This window comes from Heliangelus exortis, chromosome 9 (genome assembly GCF_036169615.1).
Source record: "Heliangelus exortis chromosome 9, bHelExo1.hap1, whole genome shotgun sequence".
Lineage (NCBI taxonomy): Eukaryota > Metazoa > Chordata > Aves > Apodiformes > Trochilidae > Heliangelus > Heliangelus exortis.
In genome coordinates, this window is record NC_092430.1 from 10,111,537 (window position 1) to 10,127,498 (window position 15,962).

The window sequence follows — 15,962 nt, forward strand, 5'->3', positions numbered from 1 at the left end:
GAGGCCAACCACAGCGATGCTTAAATCGGATGAAACAGATAAAAAATCATGGAGAGGCTAATCCTTTTCTGGCAGGGATGGTGCTTCTGAGCCCAGTGGAGAGGCATTCATTAGCATGCCTCCATCTGGGGATGTTTTGCTCAAACAAAAAACATTTTAGCAAAGAAGAGTGAATAAAAGGAGGATAACGTATTGAAAAGGACAGCAGAGTGCTGCAGCAGATCACAGCATGGTTGGGGTTGGAAGAGGCCTTCAAAGGCCACCCAGTGCAACTCCACTGCAGTGAGCAGGGACACCTTCCACTAGGTCAGGTTGCTCCAAGCCCCATCCAACCTGGCCTTGAGTGTTTCCAGGGATGGGACGTCTACCACCTCTCTGGGCAATCTCGGTCAGTGTCTTACCACCTTCACAGGAGAAAATTTCTTCCTAGCCTGAATCTACCCTCTTCCCGTTTAAAACCATCATTTTTGTCCTCATCTTTCTTGTAGACCCCCTTCAGGCACTGGAAGGTGCTCTAAGATCTCCCCACAGACTTCTCCAGGCTGAACTCTCTCAGCCTGGCTCCAGAGCAGAGCTGCTCCAACCCCACAATCATCTCCAACAGCTCTGTGTCCTTCTGGTACTGGGGACCCCAGAACTGGACCCAGTGGTACAGGGGGGTCTCAACAGAGCAGAGCAAAGAGGGTGAATCACCTCCATGGACCTGCAGGTGCTGCCACCCAGGACACAGGTGGCTTTCTGGATTTCAAGCACACATTGCCTGCTCATGTCCAGCTTTTCATCCATCAGTACCCTCAGGCCCTTTCCCATAGGGCTGCTCTCAATCCCTTGATCCCTCAACCAGTATTGACACCAGGAATTTCCCCGCCCATGCAGAGGCCCTTACACTTGGCCTTATTGAACCTCATGAAGTTCTGATGCTTGGATGGACCTTGCTGCCCAGTAAGGTCAGCCCTGGAAGCCCACAGGAAAGGCAGCAGTTGCTGAAGAGGGAATGGTGTGAACCTGCAGTTTGTTGTGAAAGGATCAAGTCTGGCTGACAGCCCAGGGAGAATGTACATGGAAACCAAGGTGTTTCTTCATTCACTACTGCTTTTTCACCCTCAACCAAACAGGAATGTGGACTTGTGTAGATGAACACAAGTGAGGGCAAGGCACACATGTCACTATGCATTACTGTAAGACAAGAGCAATTTAAGAGACACAACCTCACCCCAAAAAAATCACTTTGCTGAGTAATGTCTTTTTTGCCCATTATGCTTCATCCCCCACCACTTCTTTCCTAGCCCAGTTTTCCACTCAGGCCAACCTGTGTGCAGCTGGAGAGTAAAGGGGGATGTTGCTGGAGCACTGCTCTCTATGGGCAGAGCTAAACTCACACACTATGTGCAGGAAGGGAATTGAACAAGTGGAGCCCAGTGGGGTGAGATTGAGGTGGTGGAAGTGGAAGGTCATCAGGGAGCATGAAGAAGAGGATCTCTACCACCTGGCTACACTCATCCTTGCTCAGGGACCATTAGGTCTCTCTCAGACACTTATGGACTTCCCTGTGAAGCTGCTTCTGAAGAAGACCCAACCTGTTGTGTTAGTACAGTGGTTGGGTCCTAGGAATTATTTTGTTTCTGCATCTTTTTGAGAGAACTAAGCAAGCTGGAAGGGACCTTGGAAAGTCATCACAGTCCTTTCCCACACTGAAAGCAGAGCAAGTCTACTCCTCATAAAGCTCTGACCTGCCATCAGAGAGCATCCATGAAGGGAATATTGCTCTCAACCAGGACAATTTATCTCAGAGAAACTGTCAGTAAATCCTGAACGTTAGATGCCCTTTATTGAAGTTCATCACCCATCATCCACGAAAAGTAGTGCCCAAAAGCAGACATGAAACAGGGAAAAGTTCTCTCCTTATGTCTCACCACCAATGCCCTGTTTTAAACCAAACACTACCTTGTTTGCCTTTTTTTCCCCCCAAAAAAAACAGTACTGGTGATTCATGGACACTGTTATAATTCATTCTTTCTCCCAGATCCTTCTTTGGACATAGTGCTACCCAGTCCTGGTGACACACCTCACATCTGATGGATGTCGTGGCTGCAAGAGCTTTCGGTATTGGTCAACACAACTTAATCACAGGAAGCTTTCCCAGTATCACACAGCTAAATATAGAGCCTAAGATCAGAGTGCAAATACACTCCCTGGGTTTGTCACAACCAGCTTCACCCAGCCACAGGAGAAACTCATGATGGCAAGGGACTGTGTTCAACCAATTAAATAAAAAGGCTAGGTTTGCCTTGCAGTCGATCAACCTGACAAAAGGCGTCTCTGTTTAGTACCCTGGATCCCTGGGTGGGAAGGGCTGGGGGCAATGGCCTTGGCCAAGTCATCACTCTGTTTATTTCAAAGACTGTGCCAGTTTACAGCACCCAGAAGAGCAGAGTCCTTGTGAGCAAGTAGTATCAGTTACAAAATGAAATTTCTCTCCCACGAAGACAGAATGAGAAAGCTGGGGTTGCTGAGCCTTGAGAAGTCTGCAGGTAGATCTTAGAGAACCTTCCAGTACCTGAACGAGCCACAGGAAGGATGAAGAGGGACTTTTTGCAAGGGCATGGAGTGATAGGATGAGGAGGAACAGTTTCAGACTAAAGAGGGGAGCTATAGATTAGATACTAGGAAGAAATTCTTTACTCGAAGACCCTGGCCCAGGATGCTCACAGAAGCTGTGGCTGCCCCATCCCTGGCAGTGTTGAAGCTCAGGTTGGATGGGGCTTGGAGAACCTGTTGTAGTGAGAGGTATCCCTGCCCATACAGGAGGTTGGAAATAGATGAACTTTAAGGTCCCTTCCAACCCTAACCAGTCTGGACCAGTCTGGGATTCCTAGCTGCAGTCAAAGCATAGTTTTATCCACTGACTACTTCACAGTGAGAATAATCAAGGACTGAGCTCACCAACCTGATGTGAGAGTACCACTTACTTCCCTCATTCAAAACTCACCAGCACCTTTAACAACCGTTTCTCCTCTTCATGTGCCATCTGCAACTCTCACTCAGCTCACCTGGGACAATCACACACCACCTTGGGCTCTTGCCTTTGCTATTGCCCTTTCCCTGCTCCTCTCATCTGAGCAATTCCTCCTTGGTTGCAATAAAAACACTTCCCACCCTACTTATGCTCTTCTGTAAAAGCTTATTCCTAGATTGTGGTTTTCCCCAGTACCCAAGAGCAAGGATGAGTCCACCCTCCAGTGAACAGTGATATTTGCTATGAAATACAAGTGATTTTAATGGGAGGGATTTGTCCACTGTAAGGGAGCAGATTTAAAAAAAAAAAAAGGCAGGTGAAGGGTGAATCCTTCATTTTTTGTTACTTAATTTAGTAACTGAAACAAGAACATTAAGCTCATCCCAACCTCTTCCCCAGGTCTGTTAAATTTCTGCTATGAAGCAAATAATTTCTTTTATTTTTAAAGAACTGAAAGAATGTCAGCATAAGTCCCTGCTGAATAGCTGTCACCTCCTGGATGAAAAAAAAAACCCACAAACAACAACAAAAAAAAACAACCCAAACCAACAAACAACAAAACAGCAGGAGGTGAAAATATCTCTATAGGGTCAAAGATCTCACAGCATTTCCTCTCAGGATAAAAGGAACTGCATCAGAGCTGAACTCTACAGAAGCACAGTTGCAAAAATATTTTTGATGCTACAAATAAGATTAAAGCATAAAGATGCATCTATAAATAGTCATGTACTTGGTGCACAACACCAAACCTCCACAACAGTTTGATGCTTTTCCCCACCTTCTGCCTCGAATGGACTGGGAGGTTCTGCAGACAGGAGAGTGACTGACTGGAAGGCAACACTCAGGCCAGGACACCCCAGTTTTCAGATTCCTTCCCTGGATGTCCAACCCATGTGTATTTTTCCCAGCTTACAAGATGCTGAGGTTGAAGGAGATGTTACCATGAGCAGATGACCAGGAGCTTGTCTGCCTACAGGGGATAATGGCCTTTATGTTTGTGAAGTGTTGCATGAAGAGGTGTGGACAGAGAGAGAGCCAACGTACCTCTTTTCAGGACAATACTCCTTGATGGACCTTGGGAGACTTGCTGAGTGATGCTCACCCATGCTGCCCAGTCTGTCTCAGGTGCTTCCTTCTGTTTTCTTCTAGATTGAAGTGGAACCAGGATAATCTTCCTTGTGCTGATAAAACAATGCTGGAGGAAAATAATCTGCCAGAGCTGCTCTCAGTAGTGGGATTTTCAGGAAATGGTGACCACAGGTTTTGCTTTCCCTGTGGAATGGCTATGGGAAAAAAAAAAAAAAAAGATAAGCAAGTTGAAAAAAATTAATAAATAATGGTATGCTTATATATTGTGGTTTTGCATTAGTATAATGCAGTATCTCGATAACTAATGAAAGAAACAATATACACAACTCGGAGATAAAAAGTTCTGAGAGGCAATCAACTTAAAAATTAACAGAATGGAAAAGGAGGACAGAGCAACAAATTCAGAACTATGGTTTCACATGTGCTGGGCCTAAAATTAGAGTTATTTTCTACAAAGGCTAAATGGCAGTCTCTTCTCAGTTCTCTCTCACAAAATGGATAGGAGAAGGGTAAAGACTTCCCCTTCTTTGGGCTTCATCAGGGATGGGGCCACCAGCTGCTCCCATTAGCCCTGCAGTGATCAGGGGCACCCTCAACTGGATCAGGCTGCTCAGAGCCTAGTTAAGCCTCACCTTGAATCTCCAGAAATGAGGCCTCAGCCACCTCCCTGGGACACCTATTCTGTTCTGGGCAACCTGTTCCATTTTTCCACTTCCTCAGTCCCACCAGCTGGGCCCACAATCCCTTCCCACTGCCCATCACTGAGGCCATGACTGCACAGCTGAAAAATAATACCTGTTGGGATGGAGAATTCCATCTAGGAATATGACTCCCATGGGACTCTGCCAGGAGCCATCAGCCTCTTCCCACCAGCAATGTCTCCTCTCCATCTAACCTGTCTCCTCACCAACTTCACAATCCCACTGAACCTCCTCCTGCCCGCAGAGCAGAGGAGATTTCTCCTGAATACAGGATTTGTCCCCGCCAAGGAGGACTCCTATGACTGCCTAATTATTTCGTTCATAAGCTGGCCATAATTTCAAAGACATCTTGGTGACCTATCTAAAGCTAAGTGAATCCCTCACCTCGGAGCAGACCCACTCTTCCTGATCCCCCCAGGGAGCCGGGGTTGGGTGGCAGAGGAGCTGCCGGAGGAGCTGCGTGGCGCCGGACAATGAGGAACACATTGACAAAGTGTTCACATTATTGGCTGATAGGTCTGCATCAGTCACTCATTCACAAGCACAAGGTCTAAATTGCAGAACCAATTAACGGCACTAATAGCCCTTGCTGGAATTAATCTTTGAGACAAAAGAGGGGAGAAGTGGAAGAGCTATTAGCAAATCAAGCTGTACCATCCCTGCTTTATTGCAGGAATCTAAGTGTCTGTATTTGGCTATTATGAACCGACTGCAATTACAGCCCTCATTTAAAATGATTAAGTGGTTATAATTATTTTTCAATTAAAACTTAGATCTTCCATTTCTACAACATTGCAGGCTTCAATTAAAGTCCTTTTTTTCCTCCCCTTTTTTTCTTTTTTTTTTCCTTTTTTTTTTTTTGAGGGAAAAAAGTACTACTGCGCCAAAACCATCTTGCATCATTTCTACCCACTAGGAGCCAAGTACCATGTTAATAATACTTTTGTTTGCATCCTCCTGAACCCCTGCATGGGGAAGCAGATAAACTGCAGGCATAGCACTTGTAGTACCTTCCAGGGGTCAATAAAAACCCACCTGGGAAGTGGTCTAGGCCTTGGCTGCTTCTCTGGAACAAGATCTGCACAAGCAACATGCTGGTTTGGCCATTTTCAGGGCTAGACATGGTGGCAATGTGTTATTTCAAAGAGGAGTTGGGTTTGGGAGCAGGGGGGGGTTGGTTTGCAAAGAGTGAATGCATTGGAAAAAGCAGAGCTGGAGTGAGAACAGGTTCAAGGTCTGATTTTAGAAACCAATCTGGGGAGAGAGAAGCCAAGATCTTCAGATGCAAATTCAGGAGAACTTTTCATTCCAAAATGAGATTTCTGTTTCTAGCCTTACAGGATCATCCAGGGAAAGGAAAGGGAAGGGAAAGGGATGCAAAAAAGAGGGTGAAAAGAAAGGTTAGCCCAGCCAAAACTTATTTTCCTGTGTTTTAGTCTTTAGCCACATACCCAAAAACTTTATATATGCTTTTCATTATCTATAGGAGGTTAAAGATCTCCAATGTTGTTATTTGCCCATGACTTATATTGAGAAGTATGACTCAGGGGTGTTAGTCACCAGGCAAGAAAGGCAGATACCACCAAAAGAGACAGGCCACACCGTGAAATCACTCCTTCCATCACTGGATGGCCTCTACCACAGAACCCCATAGTAAGCTGTGTCTCAGAAGAATGTTGGGCACTTGAGGAAACTTTTTGGAAGGCAAGTTTTGCAACTAGTCAAAGAGGGCTGGGTGGTGGGGGTGACTCAGAGGAGCAGGGTAAGAAAGGACTTGTAGCCCAGGAGGGCACAGGCAGCAGCGCTGCTCTGCATGTTGCTGCCCTTCCCAACAAGTCAGAGCAAGTAGCATTGGCTTCAGGTTATCAGGGTCTTCAAGGAAAAAGCAGTTCTCATCAGGGTGCTCTGGTGCCCTATCTCTCTGTGGTTTGCCAAAAGCACAGTGGCTTTTCAACCCCTTAATCACCATCACCACCAGAAAAGCTTCACCCCAGCAGCCATCTGCCTATCTCCAGCTCCAATCCCAATCTTAAGCCTTCTTGGCAAACCCTCTATATCCCCAGATCTCCCTCTGCAGCATGGATGCCAACCCAAGCAAGAGGTCTGGAGGCACAGAGAGGTGCCCTGGGGGGTGACCCAAGGTAACTGGAAGGCAACCAGTGTGAGCACAACCCCACAACCATACCTGCCAGAGTCCCAGTCTGGATCAGTGGTCCCTCTTAGCCAAGAGCCAAGCCCCCTCTGGGGTCTCCTACATCACATCACATCACATCACATCACATCACATCACATCACATCACATCACATCACATCACATCACATCACATCATCACATCACATCACATCACATCACAGGACAGCAGCTCCATCTCACCCACTGCAGCCACAGCAAAGGTCTCTAAGGCAGTGACTTCCTGGTCCCACTGGGGACCACCCGTGTGAGTGACTTCCTGAAATACCATCAGTGCATGTGCCAGCCACATCATCCTCATACACAGGAACACTGCATTAAACCCATTCCACCAGCAGCAATTAATTTAGGGGGTGAGGGAGAAGGGTGATTTTAACATCTAAAGCCCAAACAGATGGTAAATTCCTGCTTCAGATTTTGTGGCCAGAATCTAAAGGCTCAGATGCATCTGCACTAGCACCATTTCAAGTCTTTCCCTCCAAGCCTTTTTTTTTTCCTTCTCATTGCTTTGACACCAACAGATTCCCCCTGGAAATCCAGGAATTGTGCTTGCACATAATGCAGCCCCAGCTATCTCAAGACCTAAAGCCTGGCACTGATGAGAACAATTGTCTCTGTTTCCAGTTACTTTGGAAAGACAAAATTTACTTTGGCAATGCTCTGCTGGCTGCCTTGGTGGGCAGAAAGCACTTGGGACACTCCTCATATTCTTTTCAATATTTTCTTTGTGGTTACTTCTTACTTCTAAGTAAAGCCTCCTTGGGCCATACAGGAAGACCTCTCAAGGTACCTTTCAGCCCTGTTTTATAGTGCTCTGGGAAGAGCAAAAGAACAAGGAGAGGGCTTCACTGATTTCAAGATGAATGAAAAGGAGAAGACACAGCATGTGAGCAGTGAGGACAGATGTCCCTACAAGGCTCCAAAGTCCTCTGGGGGCGAAGAATAAACCCTCCCACCATCCCCTGCATAGCTGGAAAGAGTCAAGATTTATATCCTTGCTCTTCTCCTCCTTCCTCAAGTCAAGGAATTCAGAAGTTGTGGTGGTGCCACTGGTGAGTCCCAGTGCTGCAGGGGAGAACCCTTGCAAAGGCAGAAATCTCCAGCCCTCTGGGGGATGTGTCTCCAGATCCTTCCCAATCTATATTTGGGCTTTAATTTAACAGTAATTAATTTTACTTCTTTTGCCCCAATGCATTAGATCTATCCATTGACATGACATGCAGATAGTGAAGAAAGTCACAGGAAAAGTGGAGTTTCACTCTTGAAAAATACACTTGTTCTCTGCTTGGCTTTGCCATGTCTGGATGGTTTGCTGCTGCCTCTCACTCTTTCATGAAAAGCAATTTTTTTTTTTTTTGGGGGGGGGGGAGAGAGGGGTAATAAAAGGCTCAGCTATCTACTTGAAAACTTCTTCAACCTCATTTTCTAGGTACAGTGTTGGAAAAGCAACCAAAATGGAGGTGACCCATAATGCTGGCATGCAGAGCCTAAGCTGTTTCTGTGCAGAGCCATCAACAGAAGGCTGCGTGTACCACCATTTCTGAGTCACTGGGAGTCTAAATCCTCCATTGATTTTTCAGAAGAAAACACCAGTGTCAAATAACTGCATGTGTATTGGCCAAACCTCTCCTTTCCATTGGGAATTTCAAGTTTTGTGCAGAGGACGAGCCTGCTGCTCCCTTGTAAGTTATGCTCCCTTGTAAGTTACCTCTCATCGGGCAAAGCAAGGTAGCTTTCCAGAGCTCCCCTCCCCAGGGATTTCCCATTCGTAAACGTTACTTTTCTTTGGAGGTTTTTTTGGGTTTTTTTCTTCCTTGTTCTCTTTTTCATCCATATTGCTCTCCCAAGATGCCTCCTGACATCAATGACCATCAAACATTACCCCACCCAAAGCCATGACAAAGATTCAGGTTAAGGTGGAGGCATTATTTTAGAATTAAAAAGAGCCCTGTAAATATTGTCACCAGCCTCATCAAGAACATTTCCAGTGCTCTGTGTTTTCAAAGCAGCTCACAAACATTTGTTTAATCCATCTCAACACAAGGCACAGGCTGCAGGAGGAGATCCTGCATGTACCAGAGCATCTGGCATCACCTGAGAGCATCCTGACCCTGCATGGCTGGCTTTGGCTTTGAATGTGTTGCTGTGCCTATTGATCTACAGAAAAGCAAAATCTGGGCTGGGACCTGATTCCACTGATTTATAATTACTCCATCTGCTCAGGAGTTGTGTGATGGAATTTCCACCACAGAAGTGATGGGAACACACCTAAGCAACTTGGGAAAAATTGACTTTTTATAGTAGAGAAGGGTGCACAGGTTAACCCTGCAGGTCTAAACCGCAGGGGAAGGTTTCACAACAAAATATTTTTTTGCAAAACGTGTCAGGCTGGAAGGTAAAAGCTTTTCAGCTTTTGGATGCCCACAGCAGGGCGGTTCGAGCAGCAGCGTGGAGTGGAGCAGCCTCAACACATTCTGCTGAGGGTGTCCATGGGACGGGAGAACATTTGCCTCCACCTTCCTCCAACCAGGAATCTCTTAAAAAAGACAATTATCAGGCAATGCAACACGGATCTTGGCCACAGGATGGCAGCAGAAACTCGTTGATCCAGTGCTGCCCTGCAACCTTCTGGCCCTGCTAGGATGTACTTCCTCTGCCACGGGCAGTAAATTGAATCATTTCATTGTCTGGAGGAATTTTCTGCAGTTTTTCCATCCGAACACCTGCTCTGGTATTTCAAAGGCGATGGTAAAAAAGATAAAGGATGAAGTTGCCCCACGGGTATGTCCTGTGCCCAGCAGCACATGGGTGGTCCCCAGTGGGACCAGGGCAGCCCTCATGGGTGGATAATTGAGGGGAGAACTCTACTACTTCATCTAAGACTGCAGAATCACTGAAAATGTATTTGTATGTAATTTATATATCCCTAGATGCTGTTTGCCCTGCCCTTCTCCACCTCCCTCCTCCTTCTCCACCTCCCTGCTCTCTCCACCCAGGACACTGGTTACCTAACCTTCACATCCTTTGGCTTTTCAGCCTTTCCATCCCATTTCGGGTGTGTTGTTGCTCTTCTTCACCTTCCCTCCTTTTTATCGACTGGGGAAGCTGTGCTGTCAATAGCAGCTGCTCAATTGCTGCATCCCTGAATGCACAGCCAGGTGCCTGGAACCCTGCTCAGGCCACTGGGACCGAAAACCACCACCCTGCTCCCCCTGACTGTCCTCTGACAGCCTCCCAGATTTTTCTCAGATTAAATTTGAAATTTTTGGTTCAGACCTTCATCAGGTCTGCTGAAGCCCCTGGCTCTTCACCTGAGTGCACAAGGTGACAACATTCTGTACCCAGCCCTGCTCTGCTCCAAGGCATCTCCTCTTCTCCCCAGCCAGCTCCCTCCAGCTCTCATTATCCCAGTCTCCAGGTCACACTCCCAGGACTTTGCAGAACCACCACCCAGAAAGCAGCTGGGAAAAAGAGGACAGTTCAAAGAGGGAATTCACATTTCCCCCCCACCAGAGGCTTTGGGTTTACCTGCAGAATAGTTTTAATAGCTTGCTGGAAATTTTGTGAAGAGACCTGGGAAATTCTTGGACCAAGAAGACCAAGGAAATTTGAAGCAGACCATGGTTTCCCCCAGACCATCCAAACAATTCTGTGTCCCAGAGACACTGCACCTCTCTAACATCCTTACCCCACACCTCAGGGTTAAGAGCCATAAGTAAGGCTAGAAAGGGGGGAGCAAGAGCTGGTGGCCAGGTAGGGTGGCTAGATAAAGGTCCATTCCCCCCATGCTGTATTATCTCACCTGGTAGTGTTGAGTAGCCAAAGAGAGACAGGGGATGTAACAGGGATGCAGTAGCATTCTGTCATCCTTAAGAGACACAATGCCCCAATTTTGGATTCTTGGGGGAAAGAGTAAGCCCAGAGTCACCACCATCCTCCTCTATTGCTAAAGGTGCCACTGGTGGGTCCATGGCAGCCCCAGGCCAAGAGAGTGGAAGTTAGCTGCTGGATCCAAATCTGCCCAGACTCACTGGTGGTCCAAATCAAAATGTCTGTCATTGGCCAGAGAGGCTTCTACATCACTGTGAGCTGGTGGGTTTTTAACATGAATAAAGTCCATCCCTATCCAAACGTAGTTTAAGTCCTGTTTCTGCTGAACAGCAGCTCATCCCCTCTTCAACCAACATTACCATTAGCAGAAAGACCTGAGGCTGAAAGGGTGAGGAGATCCAGCTAAGCATGCTACTAAGGAAAAGCAGTCCCACTGTGATCCCTTCAATTTGGTCCTGAGAAAACTCAGTACATCAAAAGATACACTAAATTATTTGGTCATAGAAAAATAGAAGTAATTTTATCCAGATTTTGAGGAAGAGACATATCCTCCTTCAACACAGTACCTAGAAAGTCCATAACTTGTTACCTTTTGTAGATGAATATGATATGATATGAATATGATATCAATACTCAGTGGTGGGTACTTGGAGCTTCTTTCACTTGAAGGACACAAAACCCAGCAACATCAGATCACTACCCAGTTACCAAGGTAACTGGAGAGAAAGATCCAACCAGTGAGGTTGCACACTTTGTGATCTCTCTTCATTAGCTCATTTCTTGACATCAGCTTGCTGTTCTAGCTCCATTTTTCCCTTTGCCTTGAAACCACACAAGAATTGCAAATCTGCCAAGACTCTTAGGAGAATGGTGATACTGCCCAGCAGCTGTTTTGTGAGAGGCAGAAAAACTCTCGATGAGCCATTTGCCACTCTGCTTTCATTCTGGAAGACATCTGTAACCACCCTGAAAGCGAAAAGATGGGGGGAGAGGGGAAACATATCATGGAGAAGAAAGTCACCATACAGTCCTTCTACCTTGTTGGCCCAAAATGTTGGATCTCCCACTCAAAAGACCTCCATGTCTAGGGGACAAACTGTGATGTCCATCCTTGTCCCATGCCTGGCATGAATTCCTCCTTGTTGGCTTGTGCAGCCAACACAACTGCTTCCTAAATCCAGTATTCAGAATCATAGAATCATGTGGGTTGGAAGAGACCTCTAAAAGTCATCCAGTCCAACCGCCCTGCAGTAAGCAGGGACACCCTTAGCTAGATCAGGTTGCTCAGAGCCTCCTCAAGCCTCACCTTGAATATTTCCAGGGATGAGGCCTCAGCCACCTCCCTGGGCAACCTGCACCATTTAACAGCACCCAGGTGACTGCTACCCAGCAGACAGAAAATGCATTCAGGAACACACAGCTTAGAGGGTCAATCACTTCTACTAACTTGGAATTAACTTTCTTCACTAGATTTTTCTAACACATTTGAATAGCAAAGGATCAAAACAAGAAAATTTTTGATGAAATCTGCTCTGGAGCATGGTCAGTATAAAGCCAAAAAACCTCAAGCCCAGCACTACTTTGAGGAGTCCCAACACTAGGATGGATAGCTGTGCAAATGAAGACCAAAGAGCAATATTCTGCTTCTGAGACACACTAAGACACCGAGAGATCCATCCCCTGTTTCAGTCACTGTCCATCAGAAGAGAGAGGGATGCTGCAGGGTGCTTTAAGCTCTGCAGCACCCCAGGCCTCTCTCACACACAATTTTGATGCTGGCTTTTCCTTTGCAGTGCTGTAACTCCTCACCAACACACTCAGAAGCTGTGGTGGCAAAGCCCTCCCCATTTTACTACCTCTTTCCAACCCCAAAGACAAGACACGCTCATCAACCTGGGCAACTTGAGCTGTGGAGGATACAGACCTTGGACATGAGAATAACTTTTGTGGACCCCTCTCCTCTACACCAAGTGGTTTCCACCTCTGGCACCTGATCCTAACCTGTTTGTGGTGCAGATGGGAGAACCATTGTCCTAGAGACAGAAGCCCTCCTGCCAGCCTGTTAAGGATTCAGTGTTTGACTCCTTTCAAAGACACAAGGCAGACTCAAGCCTTGGACAACCTCCTCAGCTATGCCCTGGTTCTTCCAGGAAGGGTGTGCTAGCCAACAAGGACCACATCACAAGCAGGAAGAAGGGTCTGAGCGCCCAACAGAGACCAATATTGGGACAACCCAAATAAGGGGGTAGGTTTGTCCCAGTAGCATCGACTGGTGGACGCAGCAAAGCCCTCACTCTTCTCTTCTGCAGCTTCAGCACGTGTCTGGAAGCCCATGCTCTGGTGGCTCATTTTGAATGAGGCTGGTCTGGCTCTTGGGGAGGCAATATGAACAGCTACCAGCTCCTTCCATACACCCTGTTGCACTATGATGCCTAAAGACATGCCCAGGGGACAAGTTATTTAATATGGAGACCATCTGCCATGCTCCCTCTAGGAGAGATATGAGGCATGCTGGATTTGCTGTGGGGAAGGGAATATTTCTCTGGGAATGGGATATTTCTCCTGTTACACCCTGTGCTTTTTAGTTCCACAAAAATGTATTTTAAAAAGGCAGCTGCTGAGCCTCACAGCTCATATTTCAGAGCACATCAGCCTATCCCATGCCTACTGGGAAGATGCTATGTCCTGGCCTGGTTTTTAACTTTTTTCTTTTTTTTTTTTTTTAATAATAATGCTTGTCTCCCAAGATGTGCATTCCCGCTTCTCTTTCCATCTTTTTGCCTTTGAGAATGAAAGCAAGGACAGGTCACTTGCCTTTTTATACTAACATCTCTCTAAACATCTCCAAGAAGGGGAGAGAGAGAAAAGGAAACCAAAAATAAAACAAACAAAAAAAAAAATAAAACAAAGCCACAAAACAAAAATGAGAGAACATTTTTAATTGGAAGCGTTTTGTTTTCGCCAGGATTTTAACTTTGGAGAATGCCTCACAAATACTCTCTCAGGGTCCACTGCTGCACGGCTTTATTCTGCCACAGGCAGGCTTTCATGGTGCAGCACAATAGCTTTTGTTTCAGAAGTATAGGGCAATGAGGACCTTGAATGCCAGAGGTCTGTATTATATCCATAACTGTAGATTTGGATGGTGGAACGGAGGTTGGGGGGAAGGTGAGAATGAAAAATTTCTCCATTGTATAGATGGAGTCCTTCCAGCAAACACTGGCACAATAGGAAGCACATTCTTAAGAGCTGAAGCAGACTCTGGATAAAGACTCACTCATTTTGTACATAATGGTCCCTGTGCTTTAACCTTGTACAGCTGCTATGACACCTGCTTTTCAAAGCCATTGTGGAAGAACAAGCAGAGCTTTGTCTGCTGTATATATTCTGCACCACACATGTTAACATTTCTCTTTTTGTATTTACTTTTGTTTCCCCCCACCTTCTCTCTCTCCCTCTTTTTTTTTAATTTTTTTTTTAAACAGAACAGTTAGGGATGAATGGTTGAAAACTAATTTCAGCCTTGATTCCAGCAACATCATGTCCAGCCTGAAAGTCTCAACATATTGTAACACAGAAGAAAGGGCAGACATTAGACTAGGGAGTACAATTTCCCTCTTCTATCAAACCACTAGATTCTGTGTCTCTGCTTCCTCCTCTTCTTCCTCATTTCCCTCCCTTTCTGTCCCAAAAGGATGGGCAGAACCCAGCAACTCGTCTCCCCTCCAGCAGAAATAGCTGGAGGACTCCATGGCACCAACACACTCAGGACTGTGACTCACCAGGATGGGTCTGGGATGGATGGTGGCAAGTCCCGGTTGCTGGTGCTCAGGATGAGATGGGAAAGGTTTGGGGCAGCACAGTCCTCAGGTGACCTTTCCTTGGGCAAGGATCCAACTAAAGATGAGGGCAGAGGAAGCTTGCAGCACATGGCACCTGTGTTGTCTTCTCCCTTGGTGACCTGCAGTGGAAGTAGGGCAATGACATTGCGTCCTTCTGAATTACACACCCCCTTTTCCAGATTTCCTTAGCTGGTAGATACTGGCTACAGGAGGCCATGGGAATAAGAAAAACTGCTACTGATCTCTGAAGGAGTAAATGAGTGACGACACTGGTCAGTGAAGCAGCTAAAATCCAGGCTTCCAAGATCCGATAATGAATCACCATGGAATCATCTGTGAAAGAGCAAATCTTCCCATGCCTCATTCCATGGGCGATGGCCTCTATGCCACACAGCAGCTCATCCTTCTAGGGAAAAGGGTGATGCTTAGAGAGTACAAACTGAAACTTTGTACAACATCACCAGCTACACAAATTCAGCAGAATCATGACTGACAGTAGCCACCAGCCTGGGGCTGCTCCTTCTTTGACCAGCACAGGTTCCAACCTTGGCAAGGACTTAAAGCTGTGGTGATGCTTTAAAGCTACATCCATTTAGGAACCCACATGCAGGAACATCAAAGCAGGAGAGGATGGCCAGAGGTGAAAACGAGTGATCTGTTCATGTAAAGTTGGTTGTTCCAAGTACATTGCAATGCCCCTGAGCAGTACAAGTCAACAGGTCCAAGGTGCAGCAAAACCCCTTAATAACCACTACCACTAACATTGTCTGGGCTTCATCCTTCCATTTGTTTTTGTGGCCTGAGAGGTTTCCTTTGGTTTGTGGCTACAAACCCAGCTCTGCTGAAAGGCAGATTTTTGAGGGCTTCAGGGAAATGTCTCCTCCTCAGCCAACCTCCCTTCCCAGAGCAGTACAGCTCCTGCAGCAAGGCTGGGAGGAGACTCAGTGCTCAGCCTCCACCAGATTCAGCCCTGTTTTGACACTGGGATTGCTCTGGCATGAGAAGAGACAGTAATGACAGTGAGAAGGGTGGGGTAGGCATGGTCCCAAGGTCCTAGACACGTATTTTTCTTTTTTTTTTCAAAGAAAAAAAAAAAAAAAAGGCCAAAATATGAAATGAAAGGCAGGAAGCTGCTGAAATCACTATGTGAGTTCCAGTTTTTCATGAGAATCACGGAGACTTATTTGTTTAATAGCTGCTTTCATTTCTAATTATTGATGGGAAGTGGCTCCACCACATTCACTTGATCTTCAGCATGTTCACACTTGTTGGGGAAGGAAAAATATTATCTA